Source organism: Papio anubis, chromosome 8 (genome assembly GCF_008728515.1).
Source record: "Papio anubis isolate 15944 chromosome 8, Panubis1.0, whole genome shotgun sequence".
In the NCBI taxonomy this organism is placed as follows: domain Eukaryota; kingdom Metazoa; phylum Chordata; class Mammalia; order Primates; family Cercopithecidae; genus Papio; species Papio anubis.
In genome coordinates, this window is record NC_044983.1 from 29,748,818 (window position 1) to 29,763,212 (window position 14,395).

The 14,395-nt window shown below is 37.2% G+C and overlaps 1 long non-coding RNA gene across 1 annotated transcript in view; it reads left to right on the forward strand.

Annotated features, from left to right (window-relative positions):
* Positions 1–13,371, forward strand: part of LOC103886723 — an 84,515-nt gene extending 71,144 nt beyond the window's left edge. Inside the window, exon 4 of the long non-coding RNA XR_002523754.2 lies at positions 13,225–13,371. This is a non-coding gene — a long non-coding RNA (uncharacterized LOC103886723). The remainder of the gene's footprint in view (positions 1–13,224) is intronic.
* The last annotated feature ends 1,024 nt before the right edge of the window (positions 13,372–14,395 follow it).

Sequence of the window (14,395 nt, forward strand, 5' to 3'; positions counted from 1 at the left end):
TTCTCTGAGGGCACTTGTAGTGTTACACTGATAGACTATGACTGCTCTCCCCCACAGCATAGGTCAAAATGAAATATATCCTGCAGTACGGTTGGTAGAAATAGGAACCATCTAAATACCACCTGTGTCCTCCCTGCAGGAAAGAGGTGGGCCTTGCTATATAATAACACACCATAGAAACCAGCCTCAGTACAAGCCTGTGAGATGAGGTGGGGTGATTCCTTTTGTCCTCAATTAACTAGAAACCCAGAAATAACTAACATGGCCAATTGTAATAATGCCCTTCCTTAATAATATCTGACAAATGGCCAAGAGTGGATTCCACTGGGAAGACAAGACAAATTCCTCTGTAATTCTTACTGATTTATCCTTTTATGAAACTGAGTTGTCCCATGATCATACTGTGATGTGGTGTCATACTGGTGTTGTAAGTAAGATTCAATTACCTAGTATAAATAAATCTTACGATACTACTGATATTGGTGATTCAACGTATTGGGAGATTGAGTTAAAGTCTCTCCAGGATGTAATACTTATGAAAAATGACTGACTTGAAGAGAAATAGGATTTAGCTAACCATCAGCTGATTTCTGTGCTAAATAGTTCTGCGAAACTTATTATAAGATACAAAGAGCAATAGAATGCACAAATTAGTGCGAGAATATGAAAATATTGGTAATGGTTTTATAGGATAAATTAGCTGTTTCTTTACATCTATCCCTACTCCACCCTGAGGGATCAGAGAGCTTCTGGGTAATACATACATCTGTGTGCTGGGTGAGGGAGGCACACCCCTATTCCATGCGGACAGAAACCTCCATGCTCAGGGCCCTTCTAGACCTTGCCCTGTGTATCTCTCCATTTGGCTGTTCATTTGTATCCTTTAAAATGAACTTTGTATAAGCCTTTGTAATAAATTGGTAATAGTAAGTAAACCATTTTCCTGGGCTCTGTGAGCTGCTTTAGCAAATTGTTTAACTCAGGAGGGGATTATGAGAACCTCTAATTTGTAGTCAAGCTAGATAGACGTTGTGGGGAAACTGAGGACCTACCACTTGCGATTGCATCTGAAGTGGGGGGCAGTCTGATGGGGCTACAACCTTAACCTGTGCAGATACTAATTCCAGTTAGTGTCAGAGTTGAATTGAATCATAGGTCATCCAGCTGGTATAGGAGAATTGTTCAGTATGGGAAAAAAAAACAACCCATATCTGACTACAGTAGTGCTGAATGTGAGTATAGAGACAAACAGTTGATTTTTTTCTATACATTTTATGTCAGAAGTGAAGCATGAATTGAGAATGGTGTGAGTATAGAAGGAAAAGCAGTTTGTGTTTCTCTATCTACAAGCCCAGGCCGCATGGAGAGATACGTGCAGGTTTTCTAGTTGACAACCCCAGCCAAAATCTCAGCTGATAGAGTCAACCTCCAACTCTAAGTGAGTAAACCTTCAAATGCTTCCAAGTCCCTGCCTTTGAACCTCAGCCAATCCTGAGTGGAACAGAGATGAGCTAACCTACCAAGCCTGCTGAAATTACAGATTATGAGAAAACTAAATATAGCCGTTATTTTAAACCACTGCATTATGAGGTAATTATTATGCAGCCACACAAACGGGAATGGAACCCATTTTATTCAATGACAGCTTCTGTGACTTTGCTGAAGCCTTAATAATGAATTACATGGCAAGAAGTAGATTTGCATCTATGAACAGATCAAGAGGAAAGAAATTGTCTTGTTAGAACAACAACTCTGTTTCAGGAAAAACATTTTCTCTGGTAAAAGTTTCAGCAATTGTGTTAGTTTCTGGTGGCTGTTGTAACATTACCAACAATTTGGTGGCTTAAAACACCAGAAATTTATCTCTTACAGTTCTGGAGGCAAGAAATCAGAAATTGGTATCACTGGTGACACCATGATGAACCTGGATAACATTAGGCAGGTGAAACAAGTCAGACACAGAAAGATAAATACAGCCTGATCACATTCATATGTGAAATCTAAAAAGTTGAACCCATAGAATTAGAGAGTAAAATGGTAGTTACCAGAGGCTAGGGGAGGAGAGTGAATAGGGAAAGGGAAGATATTGATTTAAAGGTACAGAATCTCAGCTAGACACGAGGAATACACTTAGTGATTCATTGCACAGAATGGTGACTATAATAAATAGTAATGTATTGTATATTTAAAAATTGCCAAAAGAGTAGATTCTGCATGTTTTTTACCACAAAAAGGATAAGAATGGTAATTAGCTTGATTTGATCATTCCACAATGTAAACATATATCAAAACATCACATTGTAACTCATAAATATATATACAATTATTTGTCATCTCAAAATAAAATTTAAAAAATAAATCAATATGACTGGGATGAAACCAAGGTGCTGGCAGGGTTGTGGTTCCTCTGGAAATTCTGGAAGAGAATCCTTTCTTTGCCTTTTCCAGCTTCTGTCTGTGGATACCAGAATTCCTTGGCTTATGTCTATTTATTATTCCGATCTTTAAGGGCGCTATCTTCAAATCTCCCTTTCCTCTCACTTCATATCCTTTTTTCTGTGTGTCAAACCTTCCTCCGCCACTCTCTTATAAAAATACATATGACTGCATTTAGGGCCCACTGGATAATCCAGGATAATCTCCCCATATCAAGATCCTTAATTTAATTACATCTTCAAAGATCCTGTTTCTCTGTAAGGTGACATGCACAGGTTCCTGAGATTAAGACCTAAATAACTTTTGGGAGCCAATTCTCAGCCTAACATTGCAAATATTTTTCCCTTTGTATTATTCACCACTCTAACGTTTATTATTAAAATGTTGAACATTCTTGTACACATACATTGTTAAGACTATATTTTTAGAAAATATTATGAACATTATTAAGAATAATATGCATGACCCAGATTTATTAATATTTTAAGATTTTGCCATATTTGCTTCAGGATTTTTCTTAAATTAGTTAACACTTTATAGAAAGAGCTAGAGCCCTATGTGTACCTCTGTCTTCTTCCTCCGAGGTAGCCATTATCTCAACTTTGTTATTTAAGATTCCTATGAATGTTTATAGCCTATTTCTACATAGAATAGGAGGGAACATTACTCTAGATATCAAACCAGGACAAAGATATCATAAGGAAATAAAACTAAAGATCAATATCTTATAAATATGAACATAAGAATCCTCAACAAAATATTAGCAAACAAATTCTAGCAACATATAAAAGGAATTATACACCATGGCTAAGTAGGATTTATTCCAGGAATGCAAAGTTAGTTTGGCATCTGAAAATTAATTAGTATAATATATTGTATCAATAGAATTAAAAGGAAAATTTACATGATCTCAATAGATGCAATAAAAGCATTTGTCATACTTCAACACTTTCCAAGAATGTATACACCACCACCAACTCATTAACCTAGGAATAGAAGAGAACTTCCTCAATTTGATAAAGAACATCTATAAAAAGCCCACAGCTAACATTGCACTTAATGGTGAAAGACTGGATTATTTTCTCTTAAGATCAGAAACAAGACTTTCTGATTGCTTCTATTTGACATTGTACTGGTGGTTCTAGTCAGGGCAATGAGGCAAGAAAAAGAAATAAAATGTTCCGAGATTGAAAGGGAAGAAATAAAGCTATCTCTACTTGCAGATGACACGACGTTATGTATAGAAAAATCTTAAGGGGTCCACTAAAAACTATTAAAGAGAGATCAGTAAGCTTGCAGGATACAAGATCAAAATAAAAATATCAGTTGTAGTTTTGTACACCTGAAATAAATAAGCTGAAAATGAAATTAAGGAAACAATTCTATTTGCCGTAGCACCAAAAATAATAAAATACTTGGAATAAGTTTAACAACAGTAGTGTAAAACCTATTAGCTGAAAACTATAAAACATTATTGGAGAAATTAAAGAGAATCTAAAGAAATGAAAAAAATGTTCCATGTTCATGAATCAGAGGGCTTAACATGGTTAAGATGGCAATACTCTCCAAATTGACCTACAGATTCAGTAAAATCCCTATAAGAATCCCAACTGACTTTCATAGAAATTGACAAGATTATTCTCAAATTCATATGGGATTGCAAAGGACTCAAAATAGCCAAAACAGATTTGAAAAAGAACAAAATAGGGGGACTTATACTTTCAAATTTCTAAACTTACTACAAAGCAATAGTAATCAATTGGTGCTTATGCAATGTGGTACTGACGTAAGGCTGGGTACATATATCAATAGAATAGAATTGAGAGTTCAAAAATAAACCCATACATCTATGATCATCTGATTTTCAACAAGAGTATCAAGACCATTCAATGGGGAAGGAACAGTCTTTTCAAGAAATGGTTCTGGGATAACTGGATAGCCGTATAAAACAAAATGAAATTGGATCCTTACCTCATGCCATATACAATTCAACTGGATCAAAGACTTAAATAAAAGGGCTAAACTATAAAATACTTAAAAGAAAACGTAGGAGTAAATCTTCATAACCTTGGATTTAGAAAAGGATTCTCACATATGGCACCAAAAGCACAAATAACAAAAGAAAGCTAGATAAATTGACCTCATTAAAAACATTTTTGCTTCGAAGCAGCAGTCCCCAACACTTTTTGGCATCAGGAAGTGGTTTCATGGAAGACAATTTTTCCATACACTGGTGGGCGATGTGGGGGCTGGTTTTGGGATGCAACTATTCCATCTCAGATCATCAGGCATTAGATTCTCATAAGGAGTGCACAACCTAGATCCCACACATGTGCAATGCACAACAGGGGTCACACTCCTATGAGAATCTAAGGCTGGCACTCATCTGACAGGAGGTGGAGCTCAGATGGTAATGCTTGCTTGCCTACCACTTACCTCCTGCTGTGCAGCCCAATTCCTAACAGGCCATGGACTAGTATCTAGCCATGGCCTGGGGCTAGATACTAGTCCATGACCTGGGGGTTGGAGACCCCCTGCTTCAAAGGACACCATCAAGAAAGTAAAAAGATAAGTCAAAGAATGAGAGAATACGTTTGCAAATCATACATCTGATAAGGGATTTGTATCTAGAATATATACAGAACATGTACAACCCATTAGTGAAAAGACAACACAACCAAAAATGGACAAATATTGAGAATTAGAACACCACAAGGATGCCCACTCTCACCACTAATATTCAACATAGTACTGGAAATCCTAGCCAGAGCAATCAGGCAAGAGAAAGAAATAAAAGGCACCCAAACAGGAAAAGAAGAGAAAAGTCAAACTATCTCTCTTTGTTGACAATACAACTCTGTACCTAGAAAATACTAAAGTCTCTACCAAAGACTCGTGGAACTGATAAATGACTTCAGTAGAGTTTTGGGATACAAAATCAATGTACAAAAATCAGTAGCATTTCTATACACCAGTAATAGTCAAGTTGAGAGCCAAATCAAACAGGCAATTCCATTTACAATAGACACACACAAAACACCTAGGAATACATCTAACCAAGGAGGTGAAAACGCTCTATAAGAAGAACCACAAAACACTGCTGAAAGAAATAAGAGATGACACAAACAAATGGAAAAACATTCCTAGCTCATATATTGGAAGAATCAATATTCTTCCATGGCCAATGTGATGATATTAAGACATAGAGCCTTTAAGAGGTAAAATGGTCATACTGCCTGAAGCAATCTAGAGGCTCAACACTGTTCCTATCAAACTACCAGTGACATTTTTCTCAGAATTAGAAAACTATTCTAAAATGCACATGGAACCAAGAAAAAGCCTGAATAGCCAAATCAATCCTAAGCAAAAAGAACAAAGCTGGAGCCATCACATTACCTGACTTCAAACTATACTATAAGGCTACAGCAGCCAAAACAGCATAGTGTAGGAATAGACATATAGACCAATGGAACAGAATAGAGAATCTTTAAATAAAGCCACACATCAACAGCCACCTGATCTTTGACAAGGTCAACAAAAATAAGGGGGACAGACTCGCTATTCAATAGATGGTGCTGGGATATCTGGCTAGCCATATGCAGAAGAATGAAACTGTACCTCTACATTTCACCACATATAAAAATTAACTCAAGATGGATTGAAGATTTAAATGTAAGTCCTCAAAATGTAAGAATCCTAGAAGAAAACCTAGGAAACATCATTCTGGATATAGGTCTTGAGAAAATGTATGACTAAGTCCTTAAAAGCAATTGCAACAGAATCAAAAATTGACAAGTGGGACCTAGGTAAAAGAAAGAGCTTCTGCACAGCAAAATAAACTATCAACAGAGTAAACAGACAACCTGCAAAATGGGAGCAAATATTAAAACTGCAATGATATACCATCTCACACCAGTCAGAATGGCTGTTATTAACAAGTGAAAAAACTGATGCTGGTGAGCCTATGGAGAAAAGGAAACACTTATTCACTGTTGGTGGGAAGGTAAATTAGTTTGGCTATTGTAGAAAACAGTTTGAGGATTTCTCAAAGAACCTGAAACAGAACTAGCATTCAACCTAGCAATCCCATTACTGGGTATATACCCAAAGGAAAAGAAATCTTTCTATCAAAGACACAATCACTTGTATGTTCATCGCAGCACTATTCACAATATCAAAGACCTGGTATCAACCTAGGTGCCCATCAAAAGTGGATTGGATAAAGTAAATGTGGTACATGTACATGATGGAATACTATGTAGCCATAAAAAAGAACAAAATCCCGTGCTTTGTAACAACATGGATGCATCAGGAAGCCATTATCCTAAACAAATTCATGCAGGATCAGAAAACCAAATACTACATGTTCTTATAAGTGGGAGCTAAACATTAGCTGCACATGAGCATGAAAACAATAAACAAGGGGGACTACTTGTGGGGAGGGGAAAAGGTTGAAAAACTACCTACTGGCTACTATGCTCACTACCTAGGTGATGGGATCAATCATATTCCAAACCTCAGCATCATGCAATATGCCTATGTAAGAAACTTGCACATGTATCCCCTGAATCTAAAATAAAAGTTGAAAGTATATAAAAAGAATATTATCTGATTAAACATTTTTCCAAAATAAAATATGCAAATGTCCCATTAATATATGAAAAGATACTCAATATTATTAGTTATTAGGGAAATACAAATAAATAATGCAATAAGCTACTACTTTGCATACATTAGGATGGCTACAAAGAAAATGTCAGATGATAACAAGTGTTGTTGAGGATACACACTGCTATGGTTTGAATGTGTTTGCTCCAAAATTAAGGTGTTTAAACTTAATGGCCAATGTGATGATGTTAAGAGATAAAGCCTTTAAGAGGTGATTAAGCCATGAGGAATTTGCCCCTTGTGCATGAGATTAAGGCCTTTATAAAAGAGGCTCCACACATTCATTATTTGCCCTTCCACCTTCCACTATGTGAGGACACAGCGTTCCTCCCCTCTGGAGGATGCAGGAACAAGACACTATCTTGGAAGCAGTGAGCAGCCCTCACCAGACAACAGAACCTATTAGTGCATTTATCTCAGGCTTCCCAGCCTCTAGAACTATGAAGAAATAAATTTCTATTATTTATTAACCATTCAGTCTCTGGTATTTTATTATGGCAGCACAAGTGGACTAAGGCATGGACAAGCAAGAATTCTATACGCTGCTGGTGGGAATGTAAAATGGTGTAGCTGCTTTGTAAGAACAATGTAGCACTTCCTTAAATGATTACATTTAGAATTACCATATGACCCAGCAATTCCATTCCTAGGTATACACCCAAGAGAAATAAAAACATATTCACACAAAACTTGAACCTGGAAGTTTATGGCAGTATTATTCATTGTAGCCAGTTCCTCAACTAAGATGTGGAAACAACCGAAGTGTGTGTCAATGGATAAATAGATAAACAAAATGTGGTATATCCACAAAATGGAATATTGCTAGGCCATAAAGGGGAATGAAGTACATACAAACAAAAAGTTTGCATCCAAACAAAAGTATGTGAGAATTCTGTGGTTCCAGAACTTTACCACCATTTCACATCATCAGACTTAGATTTTTGCCTCTCTGATGGATATGAAATGTATCTCTTTTGTACTTCCTTGACTATTAAGGCTGAATGTCTTTTCATGTTTATTGACGATATGGGTTTTCCTCTTCCATAAATATCCTGTTCACATATTTTAACTATTTCTTTTTCTGCATCATTTGTCTTTTTCTAAATGATTTATTCGAGTATTTGGAGACCCCAACCTGGGCACTAGGGGTTCGCATAGCTCCCTGCTTGTCCCTGTCTCTAGGCCTTTTTGTGAACTACAGTTTTTACTGATGCTCCAAATTCACATGCGGGCATAGGGTTTTAAAATAAATGTGTTAAACTCATATCTCCAACTCCTTTCCTGCATACACACAATAGTTTTAGAATAACAATGCCATGTGCTCTACAATAATAAGAGAAGTGAAAATTATTTAAGAGCATTTGCCCTATTGTTTTTCTAATTCTAAAAGAAATACATATTTAATATGGAAGAGTTATAAAATAGAAAAATTATAAAGAACAAAAATTATTTATAATCCAATAACCCATGTATTATCAGTGTGAACATTTTGGAACATTTGTTATGCTTGAAAATGGTTTAGATAGTAAACTTTTGAATACAATGAGCCCATGTCCCATTATGTATTTTAAATGGGAGAATAATGATGTGTTCTCAGCTTATATAAAAGTCCCAAACCGTTCTCCAAATACTACTAAAATATTCTTAAGCATCCGTAGAAAAATTGACTGGAATTTCTGCAAACTTAAAGACATTTTAAACACTGTTGAATTAACATTTGCTAAAATCACAGGGGGGTATATTTGTATGGTTTTTGAAACAGTGTTGCATAGTATTAGGAATTAAAATTGTCTTCTACATTGCAAAGAACATGTACTATAATGTAAATCAGATTATTAAATATGATTACATTGCATAGGAATGCAAATAATATTTAGCAAAATGAAATAACTCAAAGCAATTTTTAAACAAAATATTTAATTGTCAACTGAATAGCTGCCTGAATGTGGTGGGTAAAGAGAAATGGAGGACATAGTCTGTTGCTGTTTGGGGGGTAAAGGGTTGGTTGGTGGTGGCTTAAGAGACATGTGAGTGAACTGGAGATGGGATGAGTAAAACAGTAAATACATGATGTTTGTTCTTATTTAAATTCAAGAAACCAGATGTTCAGTCTTCTCTTGTTGCACTCAAGACACCAGAAGTTGGTGTCTATTTTCCATAATTCATTAAGGAGAAATGTGCAACCTCACTCTTAGGTCTGCAGTATCTTTATTCCAGAGAATTCTCTTTCCTTGATGGAGACCCACACAATTTCTTTTTTGTTCAATCTATGAAATTAGGGTCAGCCAGGTGGTCAGCATGACTAATTTTACTTCTTATACAAGTAGCATTAAGGGAAATGAATGCCTAGGTTTTCGTTTTCTGCGGGGCAGATGCTGGCTAGTTAAGCTTGCTATAAATCATAATTTATCTATAAACTCCAGCGTACTCTATTTAGAACCACAGAGTGAAAAACTAATAAATACATTTAAAAATCTTAATAGACATTAACTCCAGAGAGGTTCTTAATTTTTAGCCTGATGAAAATGTTAGCTATGTCTTAGTGGTTTGGTTGAATTACAAGCAGATATTGAGAACTCGCATTGCTTTATAAAATGCTTGGGCTGCGTGCGGTGGCTCAAGCCTGTAATCCCAGCACTTTGGGAGGCTGAGGCAGGCAGATTACTTGAGGCAAGGAATTCGAGACAAGACTGGCCAACATGGTTAAACCCCGTCTCTATTAAAAATACAAAAATTAGCCAGGTGTGGTGGCATGCACCTGTAATCCCAGCTACTCGGGGGGCTGAGGCATGAGAATCACTTGAACCTGGGAGGCAGAGGTTGTGGTAAGCCGAGATCATGCCACTGCACTTCAGCCTGGGCAACAGAGCAAGACTCTGTCTAAAAAAAATTCTTAATATGCTTTATAAAAGTGGACATTTCATAAAATAGTTCTGATTTGCTGAACACTACCCTTTTAGTATAAAACATAAAGACTTCGGGACGTTATAACAGGTTTCTTTTTCAAGCAAGGTTTAGAGTAAAGAGATACCAAAAAAAATGGATATATATCTAGGTTGTGTGGTAATATTCTAATTCCTACTTAGTCATGGATTGGGGTCCTGTTGAATTCTGAAATCTTGGTAGGGAAATGGTATTGATGCCACTTGGAAGGAACAGGTGCAGTAAAAGTTTTAATAGGATGGACTGCATTCCTCTTTCTATAAAAACATACCCCCAGGAAAAAGGATCAAGGTCCATTAACCTAATCACCATTTCCACACTGTGAGAAGAAAATAGGCTGTTATTTTTTATTTTTTGCCACAGTGATTAGTTTAAGCTCTCACACTCTGGGTTTCTGAGGTCTAATGTCTGTTTCCATGGGAACGGCAGTGGCAGGCAACTGCTAAGTTGTCAGACATCTAATAATCTAGGGAAGCTCCTGTCTGAATGCAGGCCAAGTTTCTCCAGCATCTTGGGTCATTTAGTCACAAGTGGCTGTGCAGCCTGTAGAGACATCTTGGAATATAGGGAGTTGAGATACTTGCTATATTGAAATTATATATATAATTTTATTTTAAAAATTCATTTAATGGAAAAAGCATTGAGTAAGAAGTGATTTGAGGCCAGGCATGGTAGCTCAAGCCTGTCATCCCAGCAGTTTGGGAGGCCAAGGAGGGCGGATCACTTGACATCAGGAGTTCGAGACCAGCCTGCCTGGCCAACATGGTGAAACCCTGTCTCTTCTGAAAATACAAAAATTAGTCAGGTATGGTGGTGTGTGCCTATAGTCCCTACTATTTGGGAGGCTGAGACTTGAGAATCACTTGGACTGGGGAGGCAGAAGTTGCAGTGAGCTGAGATCACGCCACTGCATTCCAGCCTGGGCAACAGAGAAAGACTCTATCTTTAAAAAAAAAAAAAAAAAAAAAAAAAAAGTTATAAAAAAGAAATGATTTGAAAAAGAAAAAGGGCTTTAGGAAAGACACATCATATAAACAAATCTCCTGTCCTCATGACACTTTAGATTTATTGGGATACCCAAGTCTCCTGTACTGCATACGCAAAGTGCAGGTCCCTAAGACTTGTAGGAAATATTACACCCAAATGCACTTTCTTCATTCCTGACTTGACCTTCTGTGCTGAATCCTCGCCTCTTTCCTATTCTGTGAACTGGGATGTATAAACAAATAAGAAATGTAAATATCCTGGCTGCTAATTCCTTATGTCTTAAGTCTAGAAGGTGGTTAGGTATTTGACTTGTGTCCTCTGGTTCTCACCCTGGCCACTCTTGTTGCTAAGAATGAATGATGTCTCCTGCAAAGAGCCCATCAAACACATTTCTACCCTAAGTAGTCTTCTGAAAACTCATCAAAAGCCCCACTAAGATGTTTGGCTGCACTGAACCCTTTCATTTTATAGTTTCCTCATTTAGAATTCCCTTTCATACGTCCATTCATTCATTCAACAAATATTGAGGGTCTACTATGTGCCAGGCCTGGTGCTAAGAATTTGGTATAGACTTAATCTTCCTTCAAGAAGCTTAGAGTTAAGTCAGCCATGGTGGCTCACACCTGTAATCTCTGCACTTTGGGAGGCTGAGGTGGGTGGATCACTTGAGCCCAGGAGTTCGAGACCAGCTTGGGCAACATCATGAGACCCTGTCTCTATAAAAAATAAAATAATTTGCTGGATGTGGTGGCACATGCCTATAGTTCCAGCTACTCAGGAGGCTGAAGTGGGAGGATTACTTGAGCCTGGGGAGGCAGAGGTTGCAGTGACCTGAGATGGCACCAATGCACTCCAGCCTGGGTGGTAGAGCCAGACCCTTAAAAAAAACAGCAGCTTAAAAGCTATTACAGAAATAAATGCACAACTTGTTATACAATAACAGGCTATGAGATTTCTGTGGAAAAAGAGTAAGGGATATAACCTAATTTATATTGGGGTTGAGTTCATAGAGGCTATTTTCTACAGCCAAAATCCAGATACAGAGTCTTAAATACATGGCGTGAGATGGACAAGAGAAAGAAAGTGTCCTGAATTGGGTTTTCTCCCCATTGTTTCACGTCTCTTTTTGCCTTTGCTGTCACATCTATTGAGCATCTTTATGGTGGCCCATTTGTGCTTTTTCATTGGTTTATGTCTTCCTCTTTGAGGAAGCTGAGATTAGGGAGGAGGGTTTGAGAGCAGCCATATAGGCACTTAGCAAGAAAATAGCAACATATGGAAGCCTGTATGTTATAGGAGCCTTACAGAAAGCAAGGGTGCATAAGGTCCATGTTGAGATAGCTAAGGTGGGCTTCATGGAGAGAAAAGGACATAGGCTTGGCTAAGAAATTTCTTCTGTATCCACAGTTGTGTTCTGAGCCAGCAGCTATCAGGTTCAGAGGTTTTCTAGCTGTACCCTCTTCTCTCCCCTGTGGCAGGGCAGATGTGGTATCCAGGGTGGCCTGGCTGCAGTTAGAACTCATATGATGGTCCTTGGCAGGTGCATGGCAATGCAATCCATTCAATCACATTGCACAGTGATAAGTCACTACATGTGTGACAGCAGAGAATGAGCTCTGCCTGGGAAATAGTCTGTATCTCTCCGCTTGTCCTGACTGATTAACAATTTATGCTGCGTGAATAGAAAATAATTTTGACCTCATTCACTTTATTGCTTGTGAATTCATGGCAGCGACCGTGGACTTTTTGCTTAAGTATTTATATTGGTAGGCATTTTTATGTTTTCACATGGCTGCATGAAATGAACAGGCACTTTTCTAATATTAACATACAGTGAATGAATTAATAACTATATGTTTCTAAGAGCCACATTTCTGTTAGAATTAGCCACATAAGGCATATGACTAATGAATTCAGATATTTAATATTGAAGTTTAGGAAAATGTCATTTCCACTGGGCTGAGAATTAGAGTCAGGAGCAAATCTTCCTGTCTCCCTCTCCTACACATTCATTCACTCAGCATCGTGTGCCTATTATATGTCTAGATAGTATAATGTATATATTTAATATTATATATAGTATAGTATACATATTGGCACATATGTATGTTTTTTTTATATATATATATAGTCATCAATACTAACATGTTTATAGGCAATAGCAATTCAATGTGGCAAGTTTTATGACAGGGCCATGCACAGGATGCTACAGAGCATGGAAAGGAAGGAGTCCCTGAGCACATGCCATTGAAGCTGACTTCAAATGGAAATGTAGGTATGAGCTGGTTGTTAGAATGTTTGTGTCATCCCAAAATTCATGTGTTGAAACCCTAACCCTAGGGGTGGGTTATAATATATATAAATATTATATAAATAATATAAATATATATTATATATTATATAAATATATATAACATATTATATAAATTATATAAATATATAATATATTATATATTATATAAATATATATTCTATGTTATATATTATATAAATATACATTTTATATATATATATAGCCACACTATAATAAATATAGTGTGGCTATATTTGGAGATGGGGCCTCTAAGCAAGTAATTAAATTTAAATGAGGTCATGGGAGTGGGGCCCCAATTCAACTGGATTAGTGTCCTCATAAGAAGAGACACCAGAAAGCCAGCTCTCTCCCTCTCTGAACACACATACAAACATGAGGCCATGTGAAGACATAGCAAGAAGGCGGCTGTCTGCAAGCTGGGAAGAGAGCCCTCACCAGAAACTAAATTTACCAGAATCTTGGACTTTTAGCTTCCAAACTGTAAAGAAATAAATGTCTGCTGCTTAAGCCACCAAGCCTGTGGTATTTTGTTATGGTAGCCTTAGCAGGCTAATACAGTGGTAAACTCTGCTTATAGAGGAGTTGAAAAAGAGAGAGAGTAGATGGCAATTTGGGCAGAAGGAGAATTACCCGCAGATGTTCAGGGCAATGGAGATAATTCTTCTTTAACTGTTTATCAGTCAATCAGGAGATAAGTTCACAACAGAGGATAATTAGCCCAGAGAACTGGTTTCTGGCAAATGTCTGAAGGGCAAGGTAGGTCATAAAATACCCTCTGGTGATATTTTATATTCTGAAAACCATTTTAATCTACCTTTCACAACCTGGATGCTCCAGCCTCCTGTGCTGCCTCGGAATTCAAGAGCTGACCCATGAGACAAAAAACTGATTTTTTTGAATCCTCTAGATTCCAGTATGACTCAGCAGCTGTGAAGCCTCTAAATTCGCAACTTGCTTTCTTTTAAACTAAGTAGAATCCCTCAGCTAGAACCAATCTTCATGCCAATTTTAGAATTGTTCAGTGTTCCCAAGAAAAGAAAATGAATG